The following is a 13,969-nucleotide window of genomic DNA, read 5'->3' as shown; positions in this document are numbered from 1 at the left end:
CTGTTCGTCAGAAGCTTAATGAAATGGGTTTCCATGGCCAAGCAGCTGCACACAAGCCTCCGATCACCATGTGCAATGTAGAGTGGTGGCTAGAGTGGTGTAAAGCTCACCGCCATTGGACTCTGGAGCAGTGGAAACGTGTTCTCTAGAGTGATGAATCACGCTTTACCATCTGGCAGCCCAACAGACGAATCTGGGTTTGGTGAATTACAGGAGAATGCTACCTGCCCCAATGCATAGAGCCAACTGTAAAGTTTGGTGGAGGAGGAATAATGGTCTGGGGCTATTTTTCATGATTCGGGCTAAGCCCCTGGTTCCAGTGAAGGAAAATCTTAACGCTACAGCATACAATGACATTCTAGCCAATTTTGTGCTTCCAACTTTGTGGCAACAGTTTGGGGAAGCCCCTTTCGTGTTGACAATGCCCCTGTGCACAAAGCGAGCTCCATACAGAAATGGTTTGTCGAGATCAGTGTGGAAGAACTTGACTGGCCCTCACAGAGCCCTGACCTCAACCCCATTGAACACCTTTGGGATGAATTGGAACGCCGACTGCGAGCCAGGCCTAATCGCCCAGCATCAGTGGCCAACCTCGCTAATGCTCTTGTGGCTGAATGAAGCAGGTCCCTTCAGCAATGTTCCAACATCCAGTGAAAAACCTTCCCAGAGGACTGGAGGCTGTTATAGCAGCAACGGAGGGTCCATATTAATGCCCATGATTTTGGGATGAGATGTTCGATGAGCAGGTGTCCACATACTTTTGGTCATGTAGTGTATTTCTGTATTTTATTGTCAGTATATATTATCAAACATTTCTAAAAACATGTTTTTCTTTGTCATTATGGGCTATTGTGTGTAGATGGGTGATTTTTGAAAATATTTTATTAATATTGAATTCAGGCTGAAACAACAAAATGTGAAATGAATCAAGGGGTATGAATACTTTCTGAAGGCTCTGTATATTCAAAATGTTTTAAATATATAGATACTCTATTGCAAAGTCAACCCGCATTGACTAAGTTTGGCAGCCAGTACATGGAGACAGAAAACACAAAAAAAGTGATTTTCCATGCAATAGAGAATAACTAATAATTTTACAGTCATGAATCAATCATATTTTAAAGATAACTGAAAATGTAATCTAATGTCAACCTTAATCTAGAATTCTTTAATGCGAGTAAGATTGTTATCACAGGCAATAGCAGTCTGAGTTGAGATATCACCATGTTTCACAACAACCCACAGAAAACCCCAAATCAAATCAAATTGTGTTTGTCACATGCGCCGAACAGGTGAAATGCTTACTTACAAGCCCTTAACCAACAACGCAGTTGTACAAAAAAATAAGCGTTAAGTAAAAAATAGATCAATAAAAAATAACATTAAAAATAATTAAAGAGCAGCAGTAAAATAACAATAGCGGGGCTATTTACAGAGGGAGAGGGAGGTAAACTGTGTAACGGTTCTGGAAATCAATTTGACTATTCTGACTGGAAGTGTCTGCCCCCTGTATAAATGATATAAAAATGAAAGATTCGCCATTTCCACACCCGTGAGGGTTCTTTTTCCTCACTGCACACAGAGAGATGTGCCAACTGAGACCAAACGCCAGTGGAGGAAGGGTAAGTTCTACATGCCAAAGCATAATGAATACACAAAGGGACGAGACCGCCAGAAGCAAAGCAAATGAGCCAGCTTCGGTTGCATTTCACTGTCAAATATACTCATGCTTCTTCCAAAGCACACATTATCAGTGAGGGGGAAAAAAAGGACTTCACCATTTGGCTGTGGTTACAGAAAAGCAGAAAACTTTTTTTTTTACAAGTAGCAAACTGTAATAGGAATAAAAATAGGGCTATGTTTGCAGTTGAAAGGTTGCTGCTGTATATTTGAAAGTAGGAGATGTCATAGAGATGCTACAGCTGTACTGCAATGCCAGAGACACTAATTGCCCTCCCTCCAGCTGATCACATCCCTGCTGGTGTCTCCTCAGATAGAGGAGCAGTGTGTGGCAGCGGCCTGAGATGGATTCTTTGTGAGAGACGTGATCAGGGGGAGGATAAGAGAGAAGGACAGCCTTGAGCTGGGCAAGGAACAGGAAGCAAGGGGACCCTTAGAATACTGACTCAACTGAAAAGCTCCAACCTCCTACTAGGAATTTCTCTATCAGTCCTTTATGTATGGAAGATAATTGAGACTAGGCAGGGGAAAGCCTGAAAAGTATTTCCTTTTCACGTTAATCCTTGATCATGTCCACTTGAGGAAAAAAGCCTGTAGCTATAGAGGAAGAGATTGTTTGAGGTAACAGGATACCTCCTCACATGGTTACTGTATCGCACAGACTGGCTGATAAAACGAGCACCATGGAGATACAAGGGCTAGGCCTCACTTTGATGTGACACACAGAAATGTGTCATTATCAGAGATAAGGGTCATTTCACCAATGACTGTCAACTGGCACTTTCCCATGCAACAGTTGTAGTTACTTTTCACAGCATACAGTATCTCCTGTGTGTGCTTCTACATGTACAGGCTACAAAGGGTCCTAGCCCCTGCCCTTGGCCCATGCGTGTGAACAGTCACTCAGAGGTCTGAGGAAAGTGAATCGCACAGCTTGTAATTAAACAAACTGCCTCATTAAACATGCCCGCTGCCCTGCTGAGCTCATCCACACACTGGAATCTGTGTTCACCACCACCAGACCGGCAGCCTTCACCCACTTCTCGTAGACTCATCACTCCGTCAAAAAAGGTAACGAGCAACAGAGAAAAAAATACACCAACCATCAGCCTTTTTCAGAACGGAGCTGGATGAAATGTCTCCTGGAAGAGATTACATCAGGTTATGAACTCTGCTGCTCCTTCCATCTTGGGCTGTGATCACTGATCATGCCTGACTGACATTCATTGAATATCTGATTAAGCAGAAGTGTTTACCTACTGTTCAATTTGCCACATATTATTTAAACTATTCGGGAAAGTCAAGCACGTACCTACTGTAACCTCTACAGTTGATACATTCGCTTAATGAACATAAAGGTGTAGGAATTAAAGGTAAAGTTCAGGTTCAAATAAACATGCATTGGTTCCCATTAACTTGATTTTGGATGCTATTTTCTGCGGTGATGTTTAGCTCCATTTAACCATGGCCACCCTTATGAAATAGCACCAAGATCTGCCTGCAATTTATGAATCGGTCCCAGCTTCCGGCCGGCCAAGCTAAATAATTTACGTTGTTACGTTGTGCCTAGAAGCATCACTGGAGGTGGATTACACATTCAGACATGTAGAGAGAAGGGCTTATAGCCGTATTACATGTAATAGTATTACCTTGTATGGTAATGATTCTCAATCATGATGACGTATTGTCTCTCACAGAGAATCCGTCTCACGCCGCTGCCACACACTGCTCCTCTACTTGAGGAGACACCAGCAGGGACATGTTCAGCTGGAGGGAGGGCAATTATCCCAATCCTTATCCCAGCCTGCTGTTCCCACATGCTTCAAGAGGGCCACCATTGTTCCTGTTCCCAAGAAAGCTAAGGTAACTGAGCTAAACGACTACCGCCCCGTAGCACTCACTTCCGTCATCATGAAGTGCTTTGAGAGACTAGTCAAGGACCATATCACCTCCACCCTACCTGACACCCTAGACCCACTCCAATTTGCTTACCACCCCAATAGGTCCACAGACGACGCAATCGCAACCACAATGCACACTCCCTAACCCATCTGGACAAGAGGAATACCTACGTGAGAATGCTGTTCATCGACTACAGCTCAGCATTTAACACCATAGTACCCTCCAAACTCGTCATCAAGCTCGAGACCCTGGGTCTCGACCCCGCCCTGTGCAACTGGGTACTGGACTTCCTGACGGGCCGCCCCCAGGTGGTGAGGGTAGGTAACAACATCTCCACCCCGCTGATCCTCAACACTGGGGCCCACAAGGGTGCATTCTGAGCCTTCTCCTGTACTCCCTATTCACCCACGACTGCGTGGCCATGCACGCCTCCAACTCAATCATCAAGTTTGCGGACGACACTACAGTGGTAGTGTCACGATCGTCTTCGGTGAAAGAAGAGACCAAGGCGCAGCGTGAAATAAATACATCTTCTTTTATTTGAAGATGAAACGAACACTAATACAAACTAGACAAAACAACAAACGACCGCAAAGCTACAAACGAAAGTGCAGACACAAGCAACTAACGTCAAGACATAGACAATTACCCACAACCTACCTAATGCCTATGGCTGCCTAAAATAGGCTCCCAATCAGAGACAATGATAGACAGCTGTCTCTAATTGAGAACCAATCCAGGCAACCATAGACTTACATAAAACACCTACACTGAACACAACCCCATGAACTCTACAAAACCCCCTAGACAATACAAACACCCTAGACTAGAACAAAAAGACACAAACTTCCCCCATGTCACACCCTGACCTAACTTAAAAATAAAGAAAACAAAGATAACTAAGCCAGGCGTGACAGGAGGCTTGATTACCAACAACGACAGACGGCCTACAGGAGGAGGTGAGGCCCTCGAGTGTGTGTCAGGAAAATAACCTCACACTCAACGTCAACAAAAACAAAGGAGTTGATTGTGGACTTCAGGAAAACAGCAGAGGACACCCCCTATCCACATCCACGGGACATAGTGGAGGGTAGTAAGTTTAAGTTCCTCGGCTACACATCACGGACAAACTGAATTGTCCACCCACACAGACAGCATTTGAAGAAGCGCAGCAGCGCTTCTTCAACCTCAGGCAGGCTGAATACATTGCTGTCACCAAAAGCACTCACAAACTTCTACAGATGCACAATCGAGAGCATCCTGTCGGCGTTACACCGCCGTGTGTACGGCAAACTGCTCCGCCGTAGAGCTCTCCAGAGGGTAAAGAGGACTGCACAACGCATCACTGGGGCAAACTACTGCCCTCCAGGACACCTACACCACCCGATGTCACAGGAACCCATAAAGATCATCAAGGCACAACAACCACCCGAGTCACTGCCTGTCACCCCGCTATTCATCCAGAAGCAGCGAGTACAAGGTGCATCAAAGCAGGACGAAGACTGGAAAAACACTTGCTATCTCAAGGCCATCAGACTGCAAACAGCCACCCACAACATTGAGTGGGCGCTGCCAACATGACTGGACTCAACTCCACTCACTTTAATAATGGAAATGAGAAAAAAATCTAATCAACAGCCACTGGTAAACAATCCCACGAAGATAAGTAAGAGGACGTATACGTGACCTGATAGCATCGACGCACCGGCCATGCTGGAGGGTAAACATACACGAGGCCGGCTGTAAATAGACAGGGGGGGGAAGTGATATACAGGAGAAGTAGGAGTGTAGAGGTGCTGTGGGGCTGAAATAGTTCCTGGGGTAGCTTGGATCAGTTAGGAGTCTTTGGTTTGGTTTGTGCTGTTAGGAGTCTTGCGACTAGCTTGGACAGTACGGTTGGTGGTGAGAGAGGACGTCTTGACTGGGTGGTGGAGTCTTGGAGTCTTGTTAGGCTTCTCTGACTGCCCTGATATGGGTCTGGAATGGGTTGAGTGTGTACTGGTGTGACACTTTAGTGCTTGAGGAGGATCAGATGATACGGGGTGTCGTCAGGAATGCTTAATCGATTGTGGGTGTATTCTTTTGGAGTCTGAGGTGATCGTTTCGTCTCTGAGGGGATAAGGTTGTGTGTTCGACTGTCTTGGTGGTGTTTGGACATGATAGTTTGTTGGGACTAATGGAGGATGAGCTTTGTTGCAGGTGTGGATGGGTGTCTGTTTACACTTATGTTTACATACCCTACGATTTACTCATCCACTTATTACCTATATCTTACTCGATACCATCTACTGCATCTTGCCTATGCCGTTCTGTACCATCACTCATTCATATATCTTTATGTACATATTCTTTATCCCTTTACACTTGTGTGTATAAGGTAGTAGTTGTGGAATTGTTAGGTTAGATTACTCGTTGGTTATTACTGCATTGTCGGAACTAGAAGCACAAGCATTTCACTACACTCGCAGTAACATTTGCTAACCATGTGTATGTGACAAATACAATTTAATTTGATTTGAATTAGTGTCTGGCATTGCAGGACAGCTCCAGCACCTCTTTGGCATTTCTTCATTTCAAGGTGGTTAACATCCCTTATGAAAAATCCCCATTGGCTAATTTATATGTACAGTACATGGGTTAAGAGAAGGAAGCTTTATGTGCGTTTCAGAATCTATCTGCTGACAGCGGATAAAAGTACAGGCTAGCACGGATTGAACCAAGGGTCTGATATTTGTACTTATAACAACTTTTAGACTTATTACAGTTACTAAATAACACAAGCCTTCATATCAGGCATGTTACCCACATGAATCTGACAATTGAACACCTTTGCAATTAAATTGAAGAAGCCTAATTCAGCCTATTTTGCCTGTCAACAAGACGGTTGCTACTTGTATATAGTGAGTGTACAAACATAGACTGACATAGACGGTCCAGGTGAAAGCTATGATCCCTTATTGATGTCACCTGTTAAATCCATTTCCATCAGTGTAGATGAGAGAATTGAGACATGGATTGTATATGTGTGCCATTCAGAGGGTGAATGGGCAAGACAAAATATTTAAGTGCCTTTGAACAGTATATGGTAGTAGGTTCCAGGTGCACCGTTTGAGTGTGTCAAGAACTGCAACACTGCTGAGTCAACATTGGCCAGCATCCCTGTGGAACGCTTTCACCTTGTAGGGGCGTGCAAATTAATATTAGTAAGGTGTACCTAATGTTTTGTACACTCAGTGTACAGTATATAAATTAAGCTTGTGGGGGTCCCATGTGCGCCCTATGACAGTTCGTGGGGGCCCCATGGGTACCCCATAATCTCCCATGGGTACCCATGGCGTCTCATGGGGGTGTCATGGTGGCACCATGAGTTTACATGGGATTCCCATGGTGACCCAGGAATGTCCCATGATCTACCATTTATATCCAATGATATCCAATGGTAATTTTTCATTAGGGCAGTAAGCTCCTACCTTCTCCTTCTCCTTGTCTGGGGCTGTCCAGAAAATAACACATCGCTTGTCTTTATAGTTTAAAAAAAAATGTCCTATGATGAGTTTTCTGAAAACTTTGTAGTTTGTAGTTTATATCTCTTGACAACCCAGACCCACGCCTCTTGAAATACTACAAAATAACTCATTGATTTACTATGATCACCCACTAATAAATGCAATCAATCAAATGTATTTATAAAGCCCTTTTTACATCAGCCGATGTCACAAAGTGCTATACAGAAACCCAGCCTAAAACCCCAAACAGCAAGCAATGCAGATGTAGAAGCACGGTGGCTAGGGGAAACTCCCTAGGAAGGCAGGAACCTAGGAAGAAACCTAGAGAGGAACCAGGCTCTGAGAGATGGCCAGTCCTCTTCTGGCTGTGCTGGGTGGATATTATAACAGTACTTGGCCAAGATGTTCAAACGTTCATAGATGACCAGCAGAGTCAAATAATAATAATCACAGTGGTTGTAGAGGGTGCAACAGGTCAGCACCTCAGGAGTAAATGTCATTTGGCTTTTCATAGTCGAGCATTCAGAGTTAGAGACAGCAGGTGCGGTAGAAAGAAAGAGTCGAAAACAGCAGGTCCGAGACAAGGTAGCACATCCAGTGAACAGGTCAGGGTTCCATAGCCAAGGCAGAACAGTTGAAACTGGAGGAGTAGCACGACCAGGTGGACTGGGGACAGCAAGGAGTCATCAGGCCAGGTAGTCCCGAGGCATGGTCCCAGGGCTCAGGTCCAGCGGGAGGGGAGGGAGAGAGAGAGAGAATTCAAGGTAGCATACTTAAATTCACACAGGACACCGGATAGGACAGGAGAAATACTCCAGATATAACAGACTGACCCTAGCCCCCGACACAAACTATTGCAGCATAAATACTGGAGGCTGAGACGGGAGCGGTCGAGAGACACTGTGGCCCCGACAATACCCCCGGACAAGGCCAACCAGGCAGGATATAACCCCACCCACTTTGCCAAAGCACAGCCCCCACACCACTAGAGGGATATATTCAAACCACCAACTTAATATCCTGAGACAAGGCTGAGTATACAGTTGAAGTCGGAAGTTTACAACCACCTTTAAACTTAGATTTTCATAATTCCTGACATTTAATCAGAGTAAAAATTCCCTGTCTTAGGTCAGTTAGGATCACCACTTTAGTTTAAGAATGTGAAATATCAGGATAACAGTAGAGAGAATGATTTATTTCAGCTTTCAGCATCACATTCCCAGCGGATCAGAAGTTTACATACACTCAATTAGTATTTGGTAGCATTGCCTTTAAATTGTTTAACTTGGGTCAAACACTCCGGGTAGCCTTCCACAAGCTTCCCACCTCCTGACAGAGCTGGTGTAACTGAGTCAGGTTTGTATGCCTCCTTGCTCGCACACGCCTTTTAAGTTCTGCCCACAAATGTTCTGTAGGATTGAGGTCAGGGCTTTGTGATGGCCACTCCAATACCTTGACTTTGTTGTCCTTAAGCCATTTTGCCACAACTTTGGAAGTATGCTTGTGGTCATTGTCCATTTGGAAGACCCATTTGCGACCAAGCTTTAACTTCCTGACTGATGTCTTGAGATGTTGCTTCAATATATAAACATAATTTTCCTCCCTCATGATGCCATCTATTTTGTGAAGTGCACCAGTCCCTCCTGCAGCAAATCACCACCACAACATGATGCTGCCACCCCTGTGCTTCACGGTTGGGATGGTGTTCTTCGGCTTGCAAGCCTCTGCCTTTTTCCTCCAAACATAACGATGGTCATTATGGCCAAAAGGTTCAGAGGACCAGGGGACATTTCTCCAAAAAGTATGATATTTGTCCCCATGTGCAGTTGCAAACCGTAGTCTGGCTTTTTTTTATGGTGGTTTTGGAGCAGTGGCTTCTTACTTGCTGGGCGGCTTTTCAGGTTATGTCGATATAGGACTCATTTTACTGTGGATATAGATACTCTTGTACCTGTTTCCTCAAGCATCTTCACGATGCTTGAGCACAAATAGAGATAAAAAAAAAGCACAAATAGAGAAAATTAATCACTAACCTTTTGATGATCTTTATCAGATGACACTCATAGGACTTCATGTTACACAATACATGTATGTTTTGTTTGATAAAGTTCATATTTATAAAAAAAAATCTGAGTTTACATTGGCGTGTTACGTTCACTAGTTCCAAAAACATCCAGTGATTTTGCATAGCCACATCTATTCAACAGAAATACTCATAATAAATGTAGATGATAATACAAGTTATACACATGGAATTATAGATATACCTCTCCTTAATGCAACCGCTGTGTCAGATTTCAAAAAAACTTTACGGAAAAAGCAAACCATGCAATAATCTGAGACGGCGCTCAGAACTATAGTCAAATTAGCCGCCATGTTGGAGTCAACAGAAACCAGAAATTACATGATACATATTCCCTTACCTTTGATGATCTTCATCAGAATGCACTCCCAGGAATCCCAGGTCCACAATAAATGCTTGAATTGTTCGATAATGTCCGTTTTTTATTTCCAATTAGCTACTTTGGTTAGCGCGTTTGGTAAACAATTCCAAACTCACGATGCGCGTTCACTAAAACGTGCCGAAATGTCCAAAAGTTCCGTAACAGTCAGTAGAAACATGTCAAACGATGTATTGAATCAATCTTTAGAATGTTGTTAACATAAATCTTGAATAACATTCCAATGTAATTCCCGGTGAATTACATTGACTTCAGATGAGCGATGGAACGAAGCTCCCTCTCATGTGAACGCGCATGGTCAAAGAATGGTCACCTCATGGCAGTGGTGACTAATTCTCCTATCATTCGGCCCCCCTTCACAGTAGAGTCATCAGACAAAGTTCTACAGACTGTTGACATCTAGTGGAAGCCATAGAAAGTGCAAACAAATTCATATCTCGCTGTAATTTCAATGGGATATTGGTTGAAAATCCACCAGCCTCAGAATTTCCACTTCCTGTTTGGATTTTTTCTCAGGTTTTTGCCTGCCATATGAGTTCTGTTATACTCACAGACATACTTCAAACAGTTTTAGAAACTTCAGAGTGTTTTCTATCCAATAATAATATGCATATATTAGCAACTATGACTGAGGAGCAGGCCATTTACTCTGGGCACCTCTGTGCACCTTTCATCCAAGCTACTCAATACTGCCCCTGCAGCCATAAGAAGTTAAAGGCACAGTCAACTTAGTGTATGCAAACTTCTGACCCACTGCAATTGTGATACAGTGATTTAGTGAAATAATCTGTCTGTAAACAATTGTTGGAAAAATACTTGTGTCATGCACAAAGTAGATGTCCTAACCGACTTGGCAAAACAATAGTTCATTAACAAGAAATGTGTGGATTGGTTGAAAAATTGGTTTTAATGACTCCAACCTAAGTGTATGTAAACTTCCGACTTCAACTGTATGTACGGCAGGACCAAATCGGAGAGATAGGTAGGAGCAAGCCCATGTAATGTTTTAATGTTTTGTAGGTTAGTAGTAAAATCTTGAAATCACCCCTAACCATAACAGGAAGCCAGTGTAGAGAGGCTAGCACTGGAGTAATATGATCAAATGTTTTGGTTCTAGTCAAGATTCTAGCAGCCATGTTTAGCACTAACTGAAGTTAGTAGAGCACTGCAGTGGTCTAATCTAGAAGTGACAAAAGCATGGATTAACTTTTCTGCACCAACTTTGGACAGAGATGGAAAAAAGCTGTCCTTGAAATAGTGTTGATATGTTCGTCAAAAGAGAGATCAGGGTCCAGAGTAACACTGAGGTCCTTCACAGTTGTATTTGTACAACCATCAAGATTAATTGTCAGATCCAACAGAATACCTCTTTGTTTCTTGGACCTAGAACTAGAATCTCTGTTTTGTCTTAGTTTAAAAGTAAAAAATGCTGCCATCCACTTCCTTATGTCTGAAACACAGGCTTTCAGGGAGGGCAATTTTGGGACTTCACCATGTTTCATCAAAATGTACAGCTGTGTATTGTCTGCATTGAAAGTTAACATTATGTTTCCGAATGACATCACCAAGAGGTAAAACAATAGTGGTCCTAAAACGGTTCCTTGAGGAACATCGAAACTTACAATTGATTTGTCAGAGGCAAACCATCTACAGAGACAAACTGATATCTTTCCGACAGATAAGATCTAAACCAGGCCAGAACTTGTCCGTGTAGGACAATTTGGGTGTTAACCTCTTGGCGCACGGTTCCCTTTAGCGGGGATATTTGTCATCAACAACCGCTGAAATGCAGAGCTCCAAATAAAAAAAGAAATCGCAAAAAATATTTATATTCATGAAATCACAAGTGCAATATAGCAAAACACAGCTTAGCTTGTTGTTAATCCACCTGTCGTGTCAGATTTTGAAAATATGCTTTACAGCGAAAGCAATCCAAGCGTTTGTGTGAGTTTATCGATCACTAGACAAAACATTACGAACACCTAGCAGCAATGTAGATTGGTCACGAAAGTCAGAAAAGCAATACAATTAATCGCTTACCTTTGATGATCTTCGGATGTTTGCACTCACGAGACTCCCAGTTACACAATAAATGTTCCTTTTGTTCGATAAAGATGATTTTTATATCCAAAAACCTCCATTTGGTTTGCGCGTTATGTTCAGTAATCCACAGGCTCGTGCCGGTCTTGAAGGGCAGACGAAAATTCCAAATAGTATCCGTAAAGTTCGTAGAAACATGTCAAACGTTTTTTATAATCAATCCTCAGGTTGTTTTTAACATAAATAAATCGATAATATTTCAACCGGAGGGTAAAGTAATTCATACAAGACAGAAATAAAATGTTGAGCTACAACTTTCGCGTGCAAGAACTAATCAAGGACACTGACGCGATTTGATAAATCTCACTCATTTTTCAGAATAAAAGCTTGAAACTATGTCTAAAGCCTGTTCACAACCTGTGGGAGCCATTGGAAAATGAATCTGGTTGATATCCCTTTAAATGGAGGATAGGCAGGCAATGGAACAGGGATTTTTCAAAATAAGAGGCACTTCCAGGTCAGGTTTTCGCCTGCAAAATCAGTTATGTTATACTCACAGACAATATTCTGACAGTTTTGGAAACTTTAGAGTGTGTTCTATCCTAATCTGTCAATTATATGCATATTCTAGCATCTGGGCCTGAGAAATAGGCCGTTTACATTGGGAACGTTATTTTTCCAAACATAACAATTCTGCCTCCTAGCGTCAAGAAGTTAATCTCTCCGAAATAATGTGGTGATAGATGGTGTCAAATGCAGCACCAAGGTCTAGGAGCATGAGGACTATGTAGGGTGTAGGGGAATGTCCTATTTGTAATGATGTCAAATCAGATCAAATTTATTGGTTACATACACATGGTTATCAGATGTTATTGGGAGTGTAGCGAAATGCTTGTGTTTCTAGTTCCGACAGTGCAGTAATATCTAACAAGTATTATCTAACAATTGCACAACAAATCCCTAATACACACAAATCTAAGTAAAGGAATAAGAATATATAAATATACGATGAGCAATTTCAGAGCGCATAGGCTAAGATGTAATAGATAGTATAGAATACAGTATATACATATGAGATGAGTAATGCAAGATATGTAAACAATATTAAAGTGTCATTATTAAAGTGACTAGTGTTCTATTTATTAAAGTGGCCAATGATTTAAAGTCTGTATGTAGGCAGCAGCATCTCTGTGCTATTTATGGCTGTTTAACGGTCTGTTTGCCTTGAGTTAGAAGCTGTTTTTCAGTCCCAGCTTTGATGCACCTGTACTGACCTCGCCTTCTGGATGGTAGCTGGGTGAATAGGCAGTGGCTCAGGTGGTTGTTGTCCTTGATTATCTTATTAGCCTTACTGTGACATCGGGTGGTGTAGGTGTCCTGGAGGGCAAGTAGTTTGCCCCCGGTGATGCATTGTGCAGACCACACCACCCTCTGGAGAGTCCTGCGGTTGAGGGCGATGCAGTTGCCGTACCAGGTGGTGATACAGCCTGACAGAATACTCTCAATTGTGCATCTTTTAAAGTTTGTAAGGATTTTAGTTGACAAGCCAAATTTCGGTAATGTCGGTAGCGTCCCACCTGGCCAACATCCGGTGAAATTGCAGAGCGCGAAATTCAAAAATACAGAAATACACATAATAAGCATTCATAAAATATACAAGTGTTATACATCGGCTTAAAGATGAACTTCTTGTTAATCCAGCCACTGTGTCAGATTTCAAAAAGGTTTTACGGCGAAAGCATACCATGCGATTATCTGAGGACAGCGCCCCGTGTAAAAAAGCATACAAACATTTACTAGCCAAGGAGAGGAGTCACTAAAGTCAGAAATAGCGCTAAAATTAATCACTTACCTTTGATGCTCTTCATATGGTTGCACTCACAAGACTCCCAGTTACACAGTAAATGTTTGTTTTGTTTGATAAGTCCCTCATTATGTCCCAAAAACTCTGTTTTGTTGGCACGTTTTCTTCAGTAATCCAATGGCTCCAAGGCGGTCACAACAGGCAGACACATTCTAAAAGTACCGGTTGTTTATTGTCCTCAGGTTGTTTATTGTCTTTATAATCAATAATATTTCAACCGGACAATACCGTTTTCAATAAAAAGGAAAAATAACACTGGAGCGCGCCCAAAATCAGGTCTGTATACTTCCTGTCCTCTGACCTGGCTTTTTACTCATCATTTTTCAAAATAAAAGCCTGAAACCTTGTCTAAAGACTGTTGACATCTAGTGGAAGCCATAGGAACTGCAATCTGATTCCAAACCCATTGGATTCTCTATAGGCATTGAGTTGAAAAACAGCCACAGAAAAATAATTCCACTTCCCGGATGGATTTCTCTCAGGTTTTTGCCTGCCATATCAGTTCTGTTAGGCAG

This window comes from Salvelinus sp. IW2-2015, linkage group LG4q.1:29 (assembly GCF_002910315.2).
Source record: "Salvelinus sp. IW2-2015 linkage group LG4q.1:29, ASM291031v2, whole genome shotgun sequence".
NCBI classification, from domain to species: domain Eukaryota; kingdom Metazoa; phylum Chordata; class Actinopteri; order Salmoniformes; family Salmonidae; genus Salvelinus; species Salvelinus sp. IW2-2015.
Note: the sequence above shows the minus strand (reverse complement) of the source record.